Source organism: Orycteropus afer, unplaced genomic scaffold (genome assembly GCF_000298275.1).
Source record: "Orycteropus afer afer isolate SDZICR_OR568_19922 unplaced genomic scaffold, OryAfe1.0 scaffold00279, whole genome shotgun sequence".
Classification (NCBI taxonomy): Eukaryota; Metazoa; Chordata; class Mammalia; order Tubulidentata; family Orycteropodidae; genus Orycteropus; species Orycteropus afer.
Genome location: NW_006921866.1, coordinates 743,810 through 757,042, shown reverse-complemented (window position 1 = coordinate 757,042; position 13,233 = coordinate 743,810). Strand labels below are relative to the sequence as shown.

General features: G+C 37.7%; 1 pseudogene; it reads left to right on the top strand.

The window, feature by feature from the left end:
- Positions 1 to 1,015: 1,015 nt before the first annotated feature.
- LOC122150989 lies at positions 1,016 to 4,407 on the top strand (annotated as a pseudogene).
- Positions 4,408 to 13,233: the final 8,826 nt, after the last annotated feature.

The following is a 13,233-nucleotide window of genomic DNA, read 5'->3' as shown; positions in this document are numbered from 1 at the left end:
TGGAGAATATGTGTGGGGATGGCTATTAAGGGGGTGGGATAATGGTACAAGGAATGTACATTGAATCATTTTGAGTATATTGACTTAGGCCCACTAAGTATGGATTCTCCACTCCTCGGAAGGAAGGTTGGGTAATCCTACTTCCGCAGTGATACTGCCTCAGAAACCCAAGGAGGGGTCGCTATGAGTCGGGGCCGACTCAACGGCAAACAACAACAACAACAACAAGTATGGATTCTACATTCAAAGTTTCAGCTTGAAGAATGTAGATCCTTAGGAAATGATCCTTGGTAAAGGATCTAATTGTTTATTGGTTGGCTTATTGAAGCAGGTATTATATAGTGGCCTACCTTAAGTCAAGTTAAAGTACCAGACCTACCTTGGTATAATGTAGAAGAAAGTATCCAGAGGCTTAGGGAAATTGGCATGTCAGAATGGATTTACAAGATTAGACCCATAGACCCAGAAATGGAGAGCCCAGAGGACACAACTTTTACCACTACATTGAGGAACAAATTTGTGAAGGGAGCCCCAACATCCTTGAAGACTGCTATGATTGGTATTCTACATAAGATGTGGGAGCTGCTTTAATTGAATTAAGACATTTAACTACAATTGGGCTGATTGGACCCAGTGGTGTTAGGGGCCAAGTGGCAGAAGTTAATTAACAAAGACAAGGTGAGTGTGGTTACCATAATGGACAGCTGAGTCAAAGCAGTAATAATACTCTGACTCATGTGGAATTATGGCATTGGGTACTTAGACATGGTGTTCCTAAGAATTAAATACATGGGAAACCTACTACATATTTACTTGATCTATATAGACAGGAGAATTCTAGGTCACATGAACAGCAGTCTAGATTGAATTTTCAGAATGCAGAGTCATGGCCTCACAATCAATTCCCAGACTTGAGCCAATTTACAGACTCACAACCCTTTGAATGAAGGGGGGTCTTGTCTGCTAAAAGAAGGACCCTACAACATTACCAAAAATTTATACTGTCAATCTTTCTCCTAGCTTTCCCCAAAAGGATCTGAGGTCTTTTACAAGAGTGACTGTGCATTGGGGAAAAGGAAATAAGCAGACTTTTGGGGGATTACTGGATACTGGCTCTGAATTGACACTAATTCCAGGAGAACCCAAACATCACTGTGGCCCACCAGACAGAGTCGGGGCATAGGGAGGTCAAGTTATTGACGGAGTCTTAGCTCAGGTGCATCTCACAGTGAACCCATCATGTAGAGATTTCCCCAACTCCAGAATGCATACTTGGAACAGATATACTCAGCAATTTGCAGAAGTCACATATTGGATCCCTGACATGTGGAGTAGAGGCTATTATAGTAGGAATAAAACAAGTGGAAGCCATTAGAACTTCTTCTACCTAGAAAATTAGTAAACTCAAAGTAATACCATATCCCTGGAGGGATTTCAGAAATTACTGACAGCATCAAGGACTTGAAGGATGAAGGGTTGATGATTACCACCATGTCTACATTTAACTCATCTATTTGGCCTGTGCAAAAAACACATGGATATTGCAGAATCACAGTGGATTATTGCAAACTTTATAAGGTGGTGATGTCAATTGCAGCTGCAGTTCCTGATGTGGATTCATTGCTTGAGCAAATACATCTCCTGGTACTCGGTATGCAGCTATTGATCTGGCCAATGCCCTTTTCTCAATATCTGTTTCAAAGGATCATCAGAAGCAATTTGCCTTCAGATGGCAAGGCCAATCATATACTATCACAGTGCTTCTTCAGATGTATATCAACACCCCAGGCCTATGTCATAATTTACTTCACAGGGATCTTGATCACCTTTCCCTTCCACAAGACATCATGCTGGTCCATTACAATTTCTGCCATTATGCTGATTGGACCTAGTAAAGAAGTAAGAACGATTCTAGACTTATTCATGAGACATCTATATCCTAGACTGTGGGGAATTAACCAGACAAAAATGCAGGCAACTTCTAGCTCAGTGAAATTTCTAGGACACTGGTGGTACGGGACATGTCGAGACATTCCTGCTAAAGTAAAGGATAAGTTATTACATCTGGCTTCCCCCACGACTAAAAGGGAGGCACAATGTATGGTGGGCCTTCTTGGATTTTGGAAGCAACACATTTGGTTGTCTTGCTTTGGCCTATTTATCAAGTGATTCAAAAAGCTGCTAGTTTTGAGGGGGACCCAGAAAAACAGAAGACTCTGCAACAGGTTAAGGGTGCTGTGCTAGCTGCTCTGCCACTTGGGTCACGTGATCTGGCTGATCCAATAGCAGTTGATGTGTCCATGGCAGACAAACATTCTATTTGGAACTTTGGCAGGCCTTTATTGGTGAATTACAGCACAGACCCTTAGGATTTTCGAGCAAAACCCTGACATCCTCTGCAGATTTCTGCTCTCTTTTTGAGAAACAGCTTTTGGCTTGTTACTGGTCTTTAGTAGAGCCTGAACGCCTAACCATGGGCCACCAAGTCACCATGAGGCCTGAGCTGCCCATCACGAACTGGGTGTTGTCTGACTCAAAGTCATGAAGTTGGACGTGCACAACAGCACTCCATCATTAAATGGAAGTGGTATATCAGAAATCAGGCTTGAGCAGGACCTGAAGACACAAGAAATGTGCATGAGGAATGGCCCAAATACCTATGGTCTCCACTCCAGTCACATTACCTTCCCTCTCCCAGTCTGCACCTATGGCCTCATGGGGAGTTCCTTATGATCAGTTGACTGAAGAAGAGAAAACTCCTGCCTGGTTTACAGATGGTTCTGTGAGATATGTAGGAACCACTCAAAAGTTGATAGCAGTGGCACTGCAGCCCTTTTCTGGGACTTTCCTGAAGGACAGTAGTGAGGGGAAACCCTCTCAATGCACAGAACCTTGAGTCATGCATCTGGCTGTTCACTTCATGTGGAAGGAGAAATGGCCAGATGTACGATTGTATAATGATTCATGGGGTATGGCCAATGGTTTGGATGGATAGTCTGAGACTTGGAAGAAGCATGATTGGAAAATCGGTACAGGATGTATGGGGAAGAGGTATGTGGATAGATCTCTCTGAATGGGCCAAAGGAGTAAAAATATTTGTGTCTCATGTAAATTCTCACCAAAAGTTGACCTTGGAAGAGGACAATTTTAACAATCAAGTAGGTAGGAAAACACTTTCTGTGGAAACCAACCATCCTTTTTTCCCAGCTATTCCTGTCATTGCCCAATGGGCTCCTGAACAAAGTGGCCATAGTGACAGAGATGGAGGTTATGCATGGGCTTAGCAACATGGACTTCCACTTACCAAGGATGACTTGACTACCACCACTACTGAGTGCCAAGTCTGTCAGCAGCAGACACCAACACTGAGTCTGCAATATGGAACCATTCTTCCAAATGATCAGTCAGAAACCTGGTGGCAAGTTGATTACATCAGACCACTTCCATTATGAAATGGACAACATTTTGGTCTTACTAGAATAGATACTTACTTTGGATATAGATGTGCCTTCCTTTCACACAACGCTTTGGCCAAAACTAACATCTGTGGACTTATAAAATGTTTTATCCACCATCATGGTATCCCAAACAGCATTACCTCAAAAGACTCACTTCACAGCAAATGAAGTACAGCAATGGGACTATGCTCATGGAATTCACTAATCTTATCATGTTTCCCATCATGCTGAAGTAGCTTGCTTGATAGAATGATGGAATGGCCTACCAAAAGCACAATTATGGCACCAGCTAGGTGACAATACCTTGAAGGGTTAGGGCAATGTACTCTAGGAGGCTGTAAATGTTCTAATCCAACATGATGTTGATTCTCTAATAGCCAGGACTCATGGGTCCATAAATTCCTAGGGATTCCATCAAAAAAATGTTTACTTCCTGTCCCTGTGACTCCATGCTCTGTGGGTCTAGAGGTCTTAGTTCCAAAGGTGGAACACTCCCATCTGGGGACACAATACTGATTGCATTGAACTGGAAGTTAATAACACTACCCAGCCATTTTGGCTTCCTCATGCCTCTGGATCAACAGACAGTGAAGAGAGTTGCTACACTGTCTGGGGGGATAGATCCTTATTACCAAGGGGAAATTGGATTGATATTATATAATAGAAACAAAGAAGAATTGTCTGGAATACAGGAGATTCTTTAGGACATCTCTTAGTACTACTATGCCTTATGATTAAAGTCAATGGGAAACTACAGGAACCCAATTCTGATATGACTACTAATGGCCCCAGCCCTTCAAGAATGAAGGTTGGGGTCACCCCACCAGGCAAAAATCCATGACCAGCTGAAGTGCTTATTGAGAGCAAGGGAAATACAGATTGGATGGTAGAAAAAGTAGTTCTGAATACCAGCTATAACCACATGACCAGTTGCAGAAATGAAATGTGATTGGGATATTTCTTCATTTCATGTATGCATCAAATATTTTTGTTTTCTTTAGATATGCATTATAAAATGTAAACAGGGTTAATAGCTTTTCAATTGCACAGATGTTAATGTATCATGTTAGGTGCAAGTATGACTTCATAACTGTCCTTATTTAGAAGTTATATGTGCTTAAGGAGATGTGTACCACTGCCAAGTTGACAAGGGATAGACAGTGATAGTTGGGACTGTGTGTCAACTTTGCTGGACCACCATCTGAGTGGTTTAAGAATTGTGATGTGGTTTTTCTCATGATGAGCCCTGATATATATGCTTTGATCAGCCAATCAGTTGAAAGGGAGGTTTTCTAGGGATGTGGTCTACTTCCAATATGTATAAAAGGACATCTTGGGAAAAATTGGGAACACTCTGAGGATCTGGATCCTGTTGTGCTGCCTACAACTGTCCGTGACCAAATAGTCCACCATTCTGCCTGGTGATCTTGGATTCGTCATCTGCTAAAGTCAAAAGCCATTATACTGCCTGCCAACCTTGAGCTTGTCAGCCCCTGCAGCTGCATGAGTTGGGAAAATCTCCAGCTTGATGTTTGATCCAGGAACTTGGGACTTGCCAGCCTCTTTAACTGTGTAAACCATTTTCCTAAGATAAATATCTCTCTCTCTCTCTGTATATAAGCTTTACAGGTTTTGCTTCTCTTGAGAACCCAGCCTAATCCAAAATCTAATTCATAACTCTGGAGATGGAACCAAGAAATAGATTTAAAGTTTCCAGACTCTTTTGATGCAGACACTCTTCAGATAATCATAGAAAGACTGTTCTAAACACCAAAAAGCAATTTTACAAAAAAAGAAAACCCTGCAATCTTTCTCTACCTCTCAAAACACATTAAAAAAAAAAGATCCTCAAAAATTCCCAGAAATGTTTCTCAACTATTCCATTCTTTTTGCCAACTCTTTCATACCCAATATAACTCTTACTCTCCTAACATCTCCCACCTACCAAAAGCACATTAAACTTTCAAGCACACATATGATGCCTCACTCACCTCTATCCCTGCTAATAGATTTACTGCAAAGAGTCCCTTCCTTTCTTTTCTCTTCCCTCTATTCTATTTATCTAAATTCCATGATGACTCATCACATATATTTAAGAATGAGGTAGATAAAAATTGATCTGCTTCCACTGAAAGATAATAGGCACTCTGGGTGTTGAATTTGATGTCTTTATCTCAGCTTCAGAAAGTTCAGTGACTGAGAACAAACTTCTAAAAGGTAGAGTCCACAGATGATAGGAGTAGCATGCACCAAAAAATTAGTAAATGGAAGCTCACAGGCTCACTATAACCTTTCTCCTACACATATCCATAACTTTATTACCTCATGTGGAGAGAAGTTCTTTCTTGCTCAAACTTCAAAGTTTGAATTCCTTCCCTGTCCCCTCCTTTTATTTATTAATTTTGTTAAGGAAATGTGAAAAAAAAAAATTCAAGGAAACTCAGTTTGGAAATCTGGATTCATTTATATATGGACTCATTTATATATGGATTGGCAGATCTGTCTACCAAAAATTAGATCTGGAAAGTATGGCAAACTGGAATGTATGGAAATATGCCAAGAAACAGTGTATCAACAGGCTTATTAAGATTGAAACTGATGAAAATAAATGGAAGGGCAAGGATTAGGAAAAATAAGAAGTCTAACCCACTGCCATTGAGTCAATTCTGACTCATAGGACCCCTGTAGGGCAGAGTAGAACTACACCATAGAGTTTCCAAAGGTATAAATCTTTACTGAAGCAGACTGCCTCCTCTTTCTCCCATAGAGTAGCTGGTAGGTTTGAACTGCCAAACTTTTTGTTAGTAGCCAAATGTCTTAACTACTGCACCACTAGAACTCCATGTCTGTCAAAGGCTCAGATAACTCCACTGGGATCTCTGAAGCATGTGTGGATAGAGTTGTCCTACTTTATGCTGAATTAGCCATACTTTTACATTTCAACCTCTCTTAGTCAACAGATGTGAACTGTGCTGGGAAAGACATGCCACATGAATAAGTTGTTCTTCATAGCTGAGGCTGGCCCTGAATGAGTTGACATCTAAAGGCTGCCTCATAACCAAACTTGTCTTAATTTGGCAGCAAGCTCTTTCTTAGAAGAGGATCTAGGAATGCATTACCAAGTTTATCTCAGAAACAAGCAAAATGAAATGGAGGAAAGGGAAAAATCTACAGTGATATTGAAAATGGAGAGATAGAAGTTTTGGAGAAGTTTTGAGAGTAGACAAAATTAACAGTAATGCTGAGAATACTTTCAACTTTGGGTAGATAGTGAAACAGAATTCTTGGAAGTTCTGTTTTATTCAACTCTAGTCCCTATCAGCATTCTTCTTTGCATAGATTTAAGTAAATGTTTAAATTTCATTTTCATTCTTATGTGCATTTGATACTTTCCTAGAGAAGAATTCAAGCTTTCTATGGGCAACAAATGGATTTCCACTCCCTTGCTTAAAACCTCTCATTGACTTTTCATAATCCACACTATATAATCCTAAAATGGCAAACAAAACTCAGCAGTATTTACATTGCTTACCTTCTGTGGACCTCTCTCTTCATTTTTTCTCTCATCATTTAAACTTCAGGTGTAATGAGTGCTTTCAGTGAAAATATGATATCTTCCATAAATTCTTAATCATATACTACCTCCTGAAATGGATGGATGTTGACCAATTCTTCTTTGGTACTATGACTGTGTATTCCTTCCATCTTTTTTTTTTTTGATGTTTCCTGCATCATTCAATGTTTTGCCCATAAAATCCTTCCGTGTTGCAACTTGAGACTTATATATTTTTTATTCCATTATTTCAGCTTGAAAAACATCAAGTTTGTTTTTTTCCTTTTGGTTTTCTAACACTAAGTATTTGCACATTTCATTATATTATTTTACTTTGTTTTCTTGAGCTAAACTTTGAAATCTTCTATTCATCTATTTTTACTTCATCATTTCTTCTATTCACTTTTGCTGCTCTCTTTTCAAGAACAAGTTTCAGAGTCTCTTCTTATATCCATTTAGGTCTTTTCTTTCTTTCCTCTCTTTTTAATGACTTTTTGCTTTCTTCATGTATGATGTTCCAGAAGTTATCCCACAACTGGTCTCGTTTTCAGTCATTGATGTTTGAGGCAACTAATCTTTTCTTCAGATGGTCTCTAACTCAGGTGAAATATACTCAAGGTCATATTTTGATTTTCATGAATTTGTTTTTATTTTCTTCAGCCTCATCTTAAACTTGCATATGAGCATTTGATACTCTGTTACAAAGTCTGCCACTAGCTCTGTTCTCACTGATCTAAACCATGGAATTTTCAATCACATCATTTGCATGTGAAAGCTGAACAATGGATAAGGAAGGCTGAAGAATTGATGCATTTGAATTAGGGTGTTGGCAGAGAATACAGAATGTACCATGGCCGTGAAGAAAGAGCATATTTGTCTGACAAGAACTACAGATAGAATTCTTCTTAAAAACAAGGAAAGGAAGACTTTATCTCACATAATTTGGGCATATTATCAGAATGGACTAGTCCCTGAAGAAGAACACCATGCTTGGTAAAGTAGAAGTCAACGTAAAAGAAGAAGACCCTCAATGAGATGTATTGACACATTGGCTTCAACAATGGGCTCAAACAGCAAGCTTTGTAAAGATGGTGTAGGACCAGGCAGTATTTTGTTTTGTTATACATAGCACTACTATGAGTTGGAACCAACTCAACAACATCTAACAACACAACGGAAATAAATGCCTGATTAGCATTTGTTATTTCTTCCTTCCCCCTCCTCACACATCCCTTTTCCTTTGTTTGAGTCATTTCTCAGGTAGTTTTCTCATTTTCCAGGTTTCTTCTTAAATACTACTTCCTCAGAGATCTTTTTCTGACTACCATTATCCCAATTATACTCTCCATTACAACTATATTTCAATTTTCATAACAGTCATAATAATTTAAATGATTTATCTCACTTCCTATAGTCCTTGAAAGGCTGAAACATTTATGAGGTTAGAGAGGCATCTATTTTCTCATTTCTGCACCCTCAGTGCTTCATGTGGGCAAGGAGGTTTATAACATTAGGGTTATCAGTCATATGCAAATATTTAAGTAGTGACTTCTAAGAAGAGAAACTGCATAGTTACAACAAAACTAGGCTATTGAAACTGGCCAGAATTAGAATAAAATTAAATATTATTTTAATAATTATAATAACTAAGCTTTTAGTAATATGGATTCTATGATGGGTATATTTCTAAGCATTTTACATATATATAATATTTTGTATATTATTTTTGTATATTGTTATTAAGCTTACAAAAATCTGGTGAAGTTAGGACCGTTCTATCTGCATATTTCAGCTGCAGGAACTAAAGAATGGAGAGGCTAATTACTTTTCCAAAAGTTTGCAAATATTATAGTCAATAATGTGAACTTAGTCAGTCTGGTTCCCATTCCAATGTTACTAAATAATATTGCATTCCACCAATTTTATATTTGAGTTTGGTATTCCTAATAACAGGAAAATGTGAATCTGTGTCCTCCTCAGCAAGATCTTTTCAAGTTAATAAACAGTTCTTTTTTTTTTTTTTCCTAATAAAAAGTAGACTCTGTTATCTATTTGCTCTTATATCAGTTGAGTATCTGAATGGGCTACCCTGTTTAACTGTTAGCTGTTTGTCTTCCTCTTCTTGTTCACCAAATGGAACATGTAGAGAGGTTGGATGACTTAATAGCATCTTTTAACATAGTGTAAAGATTAAAGGCATAGGCTAAAACACCGATGAATTAGTTCAACTTTCACCTACTTTTTTAGGCAAATTTTTTTGTTTAAATTGTGCTTTAGGTGAAAATTTACAGAACAGAATTTATTTTACATTCAACATTTCATGTACATTTGGTTTCACTCCCCAATTACCATCCCTAACCCTAACCCACTCTCTTTCTCTCCCTTCCAAGTACTGGCCCTGCCCCATGCCCTTCATAGTTATGCACTCCTGTGTGTCCTGCTTTTCCTCCATGTGATTGTTGCCCCTCTGGTGTCCCATGGGCAATTGCTCCAAGGAATGTATCTCTGTAGTGTATGTGGGTGCATTGCCCTGGTTTGCATGGTCTGCATATACGTCTTATTTACTCTTGGGCTGAGATCCAGTCCTTAGAATGAGTGTTGTCTCAGGCCTAAGGTATATCCCAGGCCTGTAGTATTGGAGGTCCCACCAGATCCCATCTAATCAGTAATTCTGGCATTATTATGTTTTTGGATTTTGTTCCACATTTTTTCTCCCACTCTATCCAGGATCTCCAGTTTTGATTCCTTCCCAAGTAGTTGACATTAGTAGTCAGGCACCAACTAGTTCTTCTGGTCTTGAGCTCCATCATGTGCTAGGGCTAGTTGTTTCTAAATACCCTTGTTTTTTTTGCACTCTTCTTCACTTCTGATTATTGGAGACCACTAGCTGGATCTTAGATGGTCACTCAAAGGGTTTTAAGAACCCACTTGTTACTCACCAATGTACGTTATAGAACTAGATTTTTATGTTTCTCATTGTGCCAACTGAGTCTGGTGTCCCCTAATACTATGGTCCTGAGTTGGTAGATCTGTTCGATCTCTCTCCCACAATGTCTCACTGTCTGTGAAGGATTGGTCTATGTCTGTCTTCTCTTGTTTCTGTAAGGATTGCGGGTATTTTGTATGAATAGTATCTGTGCAAGGTTAGCCTCAGCTGAATCTATCTTTGGTCTAGAGTATAATTCTGTTCACTGACCCCCATCTGATCCTCTCAGTTGATTATGTGTTTATTTGCAGCCTGGTGTTTGGTGTTAATGGTAATGCAGTAGGCAAAAACTTTTGAACTTGTTTTCTTATTGGTAATGGAAAAAATAATATCTTGCTTTCAATGTAAATATGAAAAATAATTAAAGATAGTGCTTGTTAACTAAAAATGCCACAGAGAAAAGGCCCATTCTATTTTTCTACCATCATCCAAAATATTTCCTTGCTAACTTTGGTACCTCTTTGCAACTGCTTGTTGCAAGTCAGCAATACCTGATTTGGATTGTGAATATTAAATTGGACAATGAAATTTGAACAAAATTTTCCCAACTAATCCTCACTATATTTATATTGCATTGTCTTAATATGTTTATGGTTCAAGGTCATAATAAATAAGCTTTAAAGTTAGTAATATTTTCATGCTCAAGGTGAAAGAAACGAAGGTTTGTCATAACCCTGGTTTAGACAGGGCGATCTACTTCTGTAAAAGTTTACAGCCTCAGAAATCCAATGTGGGTCATTAGAAGTCAGAAACGACTCCATGGCAGTGAGTTTGTTTGGTTTTGGAAGTAGATGTTAGTAATGATACCTTTGGGGTTTTCCTAAGTTCTGATTTTAAAAAATATTTTTGCATCCTTACATTATGAGCCCTTCATTGTGTCCTTCTAATCCAATCAAAAGCTAGCCATTTTCCCATCAGATCCCACACTACACACTACTAATCATGAAACTTCTTTTTCCAGCAGAACCTTGACAGATCTGCCAAATCTTTCTCAAATAGCAAAGAAACTGATTGGAGTTGGCCTACAAACTATTTGTCCATCCGAGAATGGAAAATCAGAAAAATGATATATATAAGGGATAGAAAAATCAGGTAAGGATTTATGAATGAGGTCAGATTAACTTAGTCTCCAACGCAGAACCACTACAGAAGTAGATTGCCCAATCTTCTTTCCAAGGAGTGTCTGATGGGTTTGAACTGCCAGCCTTCTGCTTACCCTTAGGCAAATGTCTTAGGCACTACGCCGCCAGGGCTCCCATATAGATCAGCAGGATGATTCATCTCAATATTCTGATCCATTATTTAATTTATGTTTTAAATTCATGTTTCATCTTACTTATTTTCAAGTTTCCCATTCATATTCCTAGTAGGGATTAAGACAGGTTTTATACCAAATTATTATTCCTGTGTTTTAATGCTGGCCAAGCAGTTTTCCTCTTTCACCTCCACCACATATGGAAAAGATGAACTTAAAAAGAAATATACATGGCTTATTTCCAGTAATTTCTAACATCTTTTCAAGGAGCCAGTACAGATTTCCAATAGAATGAATGAAGGTGTTCAAAAGTAAGAAGTAGTGGATAAGTGGAAAGTAGGAAGTAGAAAATTAAGAGACTTAGGAGGATATATATATATATATATTTTAGTTATCTTAATTCTGCCATTCTTAATTTTTTGGAGACATACTTCTTTCTGAAAATTTGATGATTGCTATTGACCTTCACCCTAGAAGAGACACTTCTATTGAGACATTTGAAATGTTGTATGTAATCTCACTGACCCCCATGAGCACCTATGGATTGTTGTTGTTGTTGTTAGGTACCTTTGAGTAGATTCTGACCCATAGCAGTTCTATGTACAACATAAGGAATCACTACCCAGTCCTGTAAATCTTCACAACTGTTGCTTTGTTTAGTCCAATGTTGTAGTCATTGTGTCAGTCCATTTCATTGAGGGTCTTCCTCTTTTTTGTTTACCCACACTTTACCAAACACTTTACCAAGTCTGGTCTCTCCTGATAACAAGTCCAAAGTTATGAAACTTCATGATGGTTTCACCATCATTGATTCTAAGAAGCATTCTGGCTATCATTTTTCCAAGACAAATTTGTTCATTCTTTTTGAAGTCCATGGTGCAGTCATCATTCTCTGCTGGTATCATAATTCAAAAGCATCAGTTCTTCTTTAGTCTTCCTAGTCATTGTCCACCTTTCACATGCATACAAGACAATTGGAAATACCATTGCTCAGGTTAGGTACACCTTAGTCCTCAGGGTGACATCTTTGATTTTTAACACTTCAAAGAAATCTTTTACAGCAGATTTGCCCAATGCAATATACCATTTGATTTCTTAACTGCTATTTTCTGGAATGTCAATTGTGAATCCAAGTAAAATGAAATCCTTGACAACTTTAATTTGTTTTTTCCCCATTTATCATGATCCTAGTTATTGGTACACTTACGATAATTAAAACATAATAATCTCCACACTAGATGAATTTGTGGCTTCTTGGAATAAGAAATCAGATTATTCATCAACATTTGAACAAAGACATGATTCATCCATTAACATATCATCTTGGCCAACATGTTGGATTCTGAGTTGGTTAGATATTCCTTGAACACCTATAGTTAATTTCAGAGCACATTTTATCTACTTGTATACCACTTTCATTTTATAATAAATTAATATTTTTCTTTAAATCATTTTTATAATTTAAATAATTATATAAATTTTAGTTTTCTATGATAATGGTAAAATGAATATCATTTATGTATAAATGTTAATTCCTATAATTATCTTACAAAATATAAATCATCATCCTCATTTTACAGGTGTGGGGACTGAGGTCAGGGCCTTTAATTGACTTAGGTAAGTTCCAGTGCTAATAAGTGGAAGAAATAAGAATCAATTACAAGTCTGACTGACTTTAAAGCTTGTGCTCTCAGCCACTGAGGTTTGTTACTTGTTATGGATCTGTAGGCTGTAATTTATGAGATATATACACAAAGAAATTTAAAGAATATAGACAGATTTCATTAATAATTTGGCTTTAATTTTGGTTTTCCCCAATTAGAATGTCAGAATCCTTCATAATGTTGATAAATGCCTGAGCTTGGGTCAGAAATTTTAACACTCTCTTTCTTTTTTACTCATTATTTCAGAAATACTTTTATTGCAAGAAATTTAGAACCCACATTTAAAACCATTATTTAGAAATTACCAATATTAATTC